Below are 7,599 nucleotides of genomic sequence, written 5' to 3' on the forward strand. Positions count from 1 at the left end.
CCAACAACGAAGCTTCTTCTATTCATCGAAGACTCAGGTGAGGAAGGTCCAAACAACAAAGGCTTTGCTCCAGAAACGAAGGCCCTGTTGACGAGGACTCCAACAACGAAGGCTCTGTTGACGAAAGTCCCAACAACAAAGGCTTTGCTCCAACAACGAAGGCCCTGTTGACGAGGGCTCCAACAACGAAGGCCCTGTTGACGAGGGCTCCAACAACGAAGGCTCTGTTGACGAGGGCTCCAACAACGAAGGCTCTGTTGACAAAGGCTCCAACGAAGGTTCTGCTGTTCATAACTATGATCCAGAATATGATGGTCGAGCAGGACGGTCAATGTTTACGGAGCAATCTCCCTGAACTTCATATCTTCATGAATGAAGATATCCCTTAAAAAGGGATATGATCTTCGTGAATGAAGATATCCCTTACCACAGAGATAGGAAGATATCTCTTTCGCATTCACAACGATGATCCAAAATCCGGTGGGGATGCTCCAAAGACATCAACGATGCATAACCCAATGGAGAGTGCAAAGCTTTGCAAGGACGATTAAAAGACAAAGGCGTTTGTACAATAAATGAGAAGTAGCGCAGACATGATGCTTGCTGAAGACGACGATTATTGCTCCAGACACCGCACTAGTTAACTACTGAGAAGCATAAGAAGCTTGGCCAATATGGTGTCGGCTCCACTCCGAAAATATAGCCTCGGTGAAATTCCGATGATGCATGATGATGACAATACGATTCCCTACAAGCTCCTAAAGTGTCCTTGGGGTTTAATAATTTTAACCCAATCAATAAACAAAAGTCAATCTCGAGGTCTTTTTGGCGGTTTTCAAGTTGCTAATTGAAATTAAATAATTTCATAATGTTGGTATTACTAACGAGTATCTTGAAGCACAAGAAATAAAATAATTTATTGTCCTGGACCGATCCTAAAACGAGCGGGTAATACAATATGAGATTAAATATCTCACGTGGATACCAAGTAAACAAGCCTTCTACTGTAACATCGAAACTTTTTTCACTCAAAGATGCCCGACGGCAATACACAAAGAAGCATGTGCTGGTTGTTACAAATCTCCAGCAAATCATGATTTTTGGCAACTGCAATAGAGAAAAAGTGACAGCAACGGAGAAGTTAATAAATTCTTCGTCGGGGCAATCATTTCAAAAGCACAGTTCAAGGGGCAGCTCAAATTCGACAGCCTAAGCATCCTACGTTAGAGCAGATACTTTTGCTTTCGCAAGCTTCAAGAACCACCTTCCGAAACCAAAAGGGGGCATACACACAACTAAAGAGTTTGCAAATATTCAGACTCCTTGCATCTTGTTTATATTAGCATACATTATTATACGCATTTGATACATTTCAATTCGGAATAATGCATACATTTCCATAAATTGGATACGTTTTTGAATACTAATGCATATAATGGAGAACCGGGGCAAGCACCACCGGTCTCATATCTTCATACTGGGTAAAGCGTTCACACGCAATCTCTCCGGACTCCCCCATAAGCGTCTATGAGTGTACGACCAGGGGGAAGGCTTCCATAAGAAAGAGATGCCCAACATGACATGCCTTTGGCAGCTCAGCGGAACGGGTGTTTGCAAAACATTCAGTTTTACACCACGTCTCCGGGAGATTTTCAACCCCCACCGTTCGGTAATCTCCTGGCCCGAGATTGGCCAACGGGGTGACAGGTTCAAACACTCATCTTACCTCAGCGACAATCGATTTACGATTCCCCACAATGCAGGGGCAAGATCAAACCATACAAATACTTAATAAATTTGTTACTGCTCATAAGATGAATTTACCTTATTTATTATAATACAAAAAAAACTGATACGAAATGTCGTCCACTTACATTTTTGTGCCAGATAAATTTGAGTAATCCTACGAGGTCCTGTGACCCCAAATAATACGGTGTTGTGAAGTAAAAGTTGTCGACGCTACGATGTATAGGTTGTTGCTGCTTAACCGGCCTTACAAAGCATGTTCAACTTGAAGCATGCAACGGACAAGCACCAAGCCGGGTATTGAAAATGTCAATGCCAAATACCAACAAAGAACAAGCCACGAAGAGTGCTTGTACCAGTACGATAAGAATGCAGAACCTTTCGACAAGGAGCGGCCGAAGGAAACAACAACCGAAGCATGAACGATTATGGTGAGAGGAATTTTTCTTAAGGATCGCTTATCATCGACCCTCAAGAAAAGGGGAAAATTGTAGATACCATAATCTGTATGGACACATGGAGGATGATTAGAAGCTGCAGCTGGACACAAGAATACAGCAGCACACACCATATCAACCCCAACACAGCTTCAATCCTAAGCTAAGGATAGAAGAGTAATTCTCCGGAAGATATTTTCCCTTTATAAACCAAAACGATTAGGTCTAAAAAGGGGGAGGGGTCGGAGAAGAAAGAGGAGGGTTCTGTTTCTATTGTTTTTCTCTTTTCGATTCTTGGGATGGATGCCTCACAGAGAGATGGACGAAGCTCCTTCAATGTAACCCAACAATCTTAATAAACACCTTAACTCTTTTTCACCCGTGGATGTAGACACTCCGTTGTCGAACCACGTATATGCTTGTGTTGATTTCTATTTCATTTCATAATCTTAATTTCGTTCATGATTTGAGTCTATATCTTGTTATAGACGGTACTTTATCATGTGTTTCAATTGGTTGTGCTACCAAATTAATGGTGTTCACAGATATGGTGTCAACAACCAAAGTTGATCCTAAAACAAAAACCAGAAAAAAGAAAAAAAATGGTGTTAACAACCGAAGTTGATCCCAAAACAAAAGTTATAAAATAAGGGATAAAAGAAAATGATATCAACAAACCGAAGTTAATCCCAGAAAAAAGAAAAAAAATGATGCCGACAACCGAAGTTGATCCACAAAACAAAAATCAGAAAATGATAAAAAAAGAAAAGAAAATACAGTGTCAACAATCAATGTTGATCCCGAGATATGAAATCAACAACCAAAGTTGATCCCAGAAACTGATGTACTGAAATTAGTGAACCAGACATGAATCGAACACGCATCTTCTGACTAGACTCAGTTGTGGTATCATTACACCAAAGATTCATTTTGAGAGAGACAATATATTTTGCAAGGATCAAGAACTGGAAACCCAACAACAAATGCTGACCCGTAAAAGAAAAATGATCTACAAATATTTCGAAAAATCATTGTGGAGGTATGGATTTTCATTTTTCCCATCGAAGAACATAAGTCCAAGGAAAATTTATTTATTGTAAGCTTAGACAAAGATACTTCTATGTAAATATACATTTAACATGTATGCACGATCATATACAACTGATATTTGTGAAACTCATATATAGTAAAGAAACCAACTGTATCAAGCTAGAAAATAGGGACTTAGACAGTTAAATATACTCTAGAATCCATTAGATGGATTCCATTGCTTGATAAAATAATGGGTTTCATTAAGCATCAATCATAGTACATAACTTGTCTAAAAGCTAATAATACGCTCTTTATATCAGCAAAGTTCCATCTATGAGCATCAATCCTAGTGACATAGTTTTCCTAAACCTCTATCTGAATATTAATGCTCAAACCATCAAGTTGGTTAAGCAGTTCCAACATTGTCCGTTATAATTCCTATCTCCATTGGTGTCATTGCAGTAGAACGAAAATCGAAAAGGAATGAGAAGAAAAGCATGTTACTGAGAAGTATAAACATATAAATTATCGAGTTTAACCATGAGATTTCACCTCAAAATTGAAACACCTGGAACACATTTCATTGAGACATAAACATCATGTACCCATCAAATCGCTTAGATCCAATTGTGTCAATCTCATCGATGAAGATGATGAAAGGTCTTTCTCCTTCACAAGTTTAAACGCATCACGGACAAATTTAGCTCTATCACCAATGAACATCTGAATCATATTCAGGACCAAAGGGAAACAGACTATGCTTTAAACTCAAATGCTTGGATAAAAAGTAAATCCAAATTAATATTTGACAGTTCCTTCACACAAGACAGGATGTAATAAAATATGAATTGTACCCCTTAATTCAAAATGTTGCAGGACAGATACAAAGAACTTTTGTAAGAATATATGGGTTTAGAAAGTAAGGTTACCTGAACCAATTGAGGACCTGCTAGCTTCAAAAATGTTGCATTTGTTTCTGCCACACATGCACGGGCCATCACCGTGTTGCCTGTTCAAGGATGTCTTTCCGGTAGAACTCCTTTGGGTTTGATTCCTATTTTCACAAACTTGTCTGTGAGTAATTAGCAAAGCAATTGCTTCTTTAAGTTATTGCATCTGCAAAACGATATACAGCAATCATAGTTTTCAGTGAAAACAATGGATTGTGATCATTATCCACATAATAAATGTGCAGCAGTTCAGAATAAAAAGTCTACCTGTAGTTCTAGCCCACCAATATCATTGTAGTCTTCTGTTGAATTTCAAACTGATAAGCAGAAATTAAAAAGAACATCACATAGGCATGGTACGTTGCTAATGCTTACCAGTCTGAATTGAGCGGAAATCACCACCACCACCAATATTTGTATACCCTTCTTCTTTCACAGCCATACAAAATCAACACCACCATCTCCCAACCAAAAAGAACACACCCAATCTCCACCACCATAACCACCACGACAATAACAATAACCAACGCTATCTTTATCACCAATTTTATCATTCCGACCCAGCCACCAGCAAAAACAACAAAAAACTAGTTATACCACCACCACCGCCGCCGGTACCACCACCAGGCACCAACAGAAACTTAATTAAACAAGAGAAAGAAGATAATTGATGCAATGTCATTTTATCTCCATTACCAATTTAGAAAACGAAGGAATTTAAATTTGGATCCGTGATCCAAAAAAAATAAAATAATAATCAGTCACACTTCTCAATTTGTTTGTTCATAATCTGTCTGCGGCGGCTTCGCTCATGGAAATCGCCCACTACTAAAGACAAATGAAGTATTTCTTTTGAAGTTGAGTTCACTCTAACATGAATAGGTTGAATATGTCCGTAGCTACCGTTCTAGTGGTTGCACCAGATGTATCAGAAAGAAGTATAGGTGGGCTCCCCCTGTCGTGGATGATAAATGTGTCACTAGTCGAATCCTGTCATCTTCAGTTTAGGAAGGCTCCCAGCACCGTAAAATCATTATCATTTTGCAGCCTAATTAGTGCTCATGGTGTATGAGGTGAAACAATAATAGAGATAGGACAATCCAATGCATGCTACTTGTACCGAAACTTTTCTTCAAACAAGACCACATCACTGGATACAAAAGAAAAAAAAAAAAACTTGTTTTTATAAACCAAAAATCCGCCGACCTTTTTTTCCATTGGGATAGCCAACAAAAATACACCGTCAACTTCTCGGATTGAATTTCTTCTTATCACGAGGCACTATAAACTCGCATAACAGAAACATCCAAAAATGAGAAAATGATTACAAAAAAGAGGTTTTCTATGCAATAGTTCATAAGGAGTCTTCCCACCAAGTAAAGAGGTTGGTGTGCGATTAATAATATAAGAAGCACTCAAAATACATTCCCTTAAACCCGAAGAGAAAATTGTATTGGAACCGTAAAGCACGCGCCACATTTAGTATATGGCGATGTTTGCATTCAACACGTCCTTTTTGTTGTGGCGTATCAATACAAGAAGTTTGAAATTACCTTGTTTCCCAAGAAGGTAATCAATGGTCGAAATTCTGTATAGTTATCACTTCGCATCGTCTTAATTTTCCTATCAAACTGTGTTATTTCCATAGCACAAAAATTCTTAAAAAAATTGCACCACTTCAGTTTTATGTGTCATCAGGTAAACTCAAACACATCAAGAATAATCATCAACAATATAAAGAAAGTGATGTGCACCACAAGAAGACTTAGTATGATAAGCATCCCATACAGGAAATTGAGGGGATGACAGATGTAGGGGTAAAATATCAGCAGAGCTAGGTGGCAGAATCCTAGGCTCAGTAACACCAGAAGCCGAAGGAAGAAAAGCACCAGATCACCCAGGCGTACTCAAAAGAAGAGAGACCACATGGGTCGAGTGTGCCATTGGCAGCTGTGGGATGTGACTAGTCGGCATCCCTCTGACAGAAGTGACAGAAGAACAAAAGGTGCTCGGTCAAACAACAGGGAGGACGAGTCCAAATGAAAGGACGAGAAGGGAGAAAGCGATATCGTATCAAATAACATCGGAGGGGACGGTCTCGGACACCAATTCATCAGGAGAATGGATCGCGCCAACCCAATCCACTAATCGGAGGAATATCAAGGTCGGCCCGAGGAGAAAACAGCGAGATGGATACACCAAGACTTACATTGTAACATTGTTGTATCTTGGCTTAGGCCTATAAATATAAGGGTTCGGAGAGAGTGAAAGGAAGGTTGTAAGAGAGAGAGAAAAAGGATTACACTTAGAGAGCTAGAGAGAAAAGAAGCCCTTTGAGAGAAGAAATCACCACTTTGTAACTTCACTTGAATAATATTGATCATCCATTTCACCCCGTGGACGTAGGTAATCATACCGAACCACGTATATCCTTGTGTTCATGTTTGTCTCTTGATCTTTATCTTTCCATAGTGTAGTTTTGATCTTTGGATGTGGTATGCAATTTTATGCATCTACATTCTGGCACCGACTAAGGGGACGACTAAGTTCTTCGGATACCCTGTTTTCCTCCACTGAAAAACATAGTCCAAAGCTCCTAAGAAAACCAAGTGTGTTAGTCGAAGCTAGGATTCTAGCTCTGTTGGTACGAACCTTTCCGTCGGTACATGTTTTTTACGCGGCCAAACTATAAAATAGCTCCCTAATAACACCACCGGTGTTAGGTTGTAGCCATAGCAGAGGCGGCTTACCTCGGACAGTTATGAACAGACATAAGTTGTTTGGGGCGTCAGACTTGTTTTAGTTTTCTTGTATTACATTAATCTTGGGGGTAAGGGCTAGACTGAAAATGGACTTCCGAAATGCTCCCTGATGGCATCTTTGATGTTGGGTTGTAGTCATAAGGAGTCCGAAATCAGCGCCATCGGTTTTTTTTTTCTGAACTCCGTAAAATCTATTCCGAACTGGTCAACTCCAAATAATGGAGCGAGATCGGAGATCCGGGAATAAAATGATTGGGCGGCTAGGAATTCAGGGCAAGACATCCCTACGAATCCCTAGGAAACCGCTATGTTTTTTCGGTGATAAAAATGAACCTTCTCAGCCGGTACGGGACAAATCTTCCAAAAGAGTACGGAACTCCAGCGATTGGAAGCATATGGAATGTAGGACAAATAGTAATTAATGCAGCACTGAAAAAAACGCATCATAAGGTCCAAGTCGAGAGAACTTATAGTTAGGATCCGATAAAGTAGTGGGACCAGTGGGACCGAACCCCTGGAGGTTCAGTTTGAATGTCACCTCCTTCACTTTTAGAAGCGCATGTCAGAAAGTACCCGGTAAACAGGTAAAAATAAGGCGTTATCTGTTTTTGTTTGGCGTAGGTACAGACGTCACTCGTGCAAGAGAGGCTACGAACCTGATGGCGAGCACCT

The 7,599-nt window shown here is 39.8% G+C and overlaps 1 long non-coding RNA gene across 1 annotated transcript; it reads right to left on the reverse strand.

The window, feature by feature from the left end:
• Window positions 1-3,439: 3,439 nt before the first annotated feature.
• LOC113362211 lies at window positions 3,440-4,654 on the reverse strand. Its single transcript, XR_003365620.1, has 3 exons — window positions 4,433-4,654; window positions 4,145-4,331; window positions 3,440-3,938 (listed from the first exon to the last, which is right to left on the reverse strand). It is a non-coding gene; the product is annotated as an uncharacterized LOC113362211 (long non-coding RNA).
• Between the last annotated feature and the right edge of the window lie 2,945 nt (window positions 4,655-7,599).

The sequence above is a fragment of the Papaver somniferum genome, chromosome 3 (assembly GCF_003573695.1).
Source record: "Papaver somniferum cultivar HN1 chromosome 3, ASM357369v1, whole genome shotgun sequence".
NCBI classification, from domain to species: Eukaryota; Viridiplantae; Streptophyta; class Magnoliopsida; order Ranunculales; family Papaveraceae; genus Papaver; species Papaver somniferum.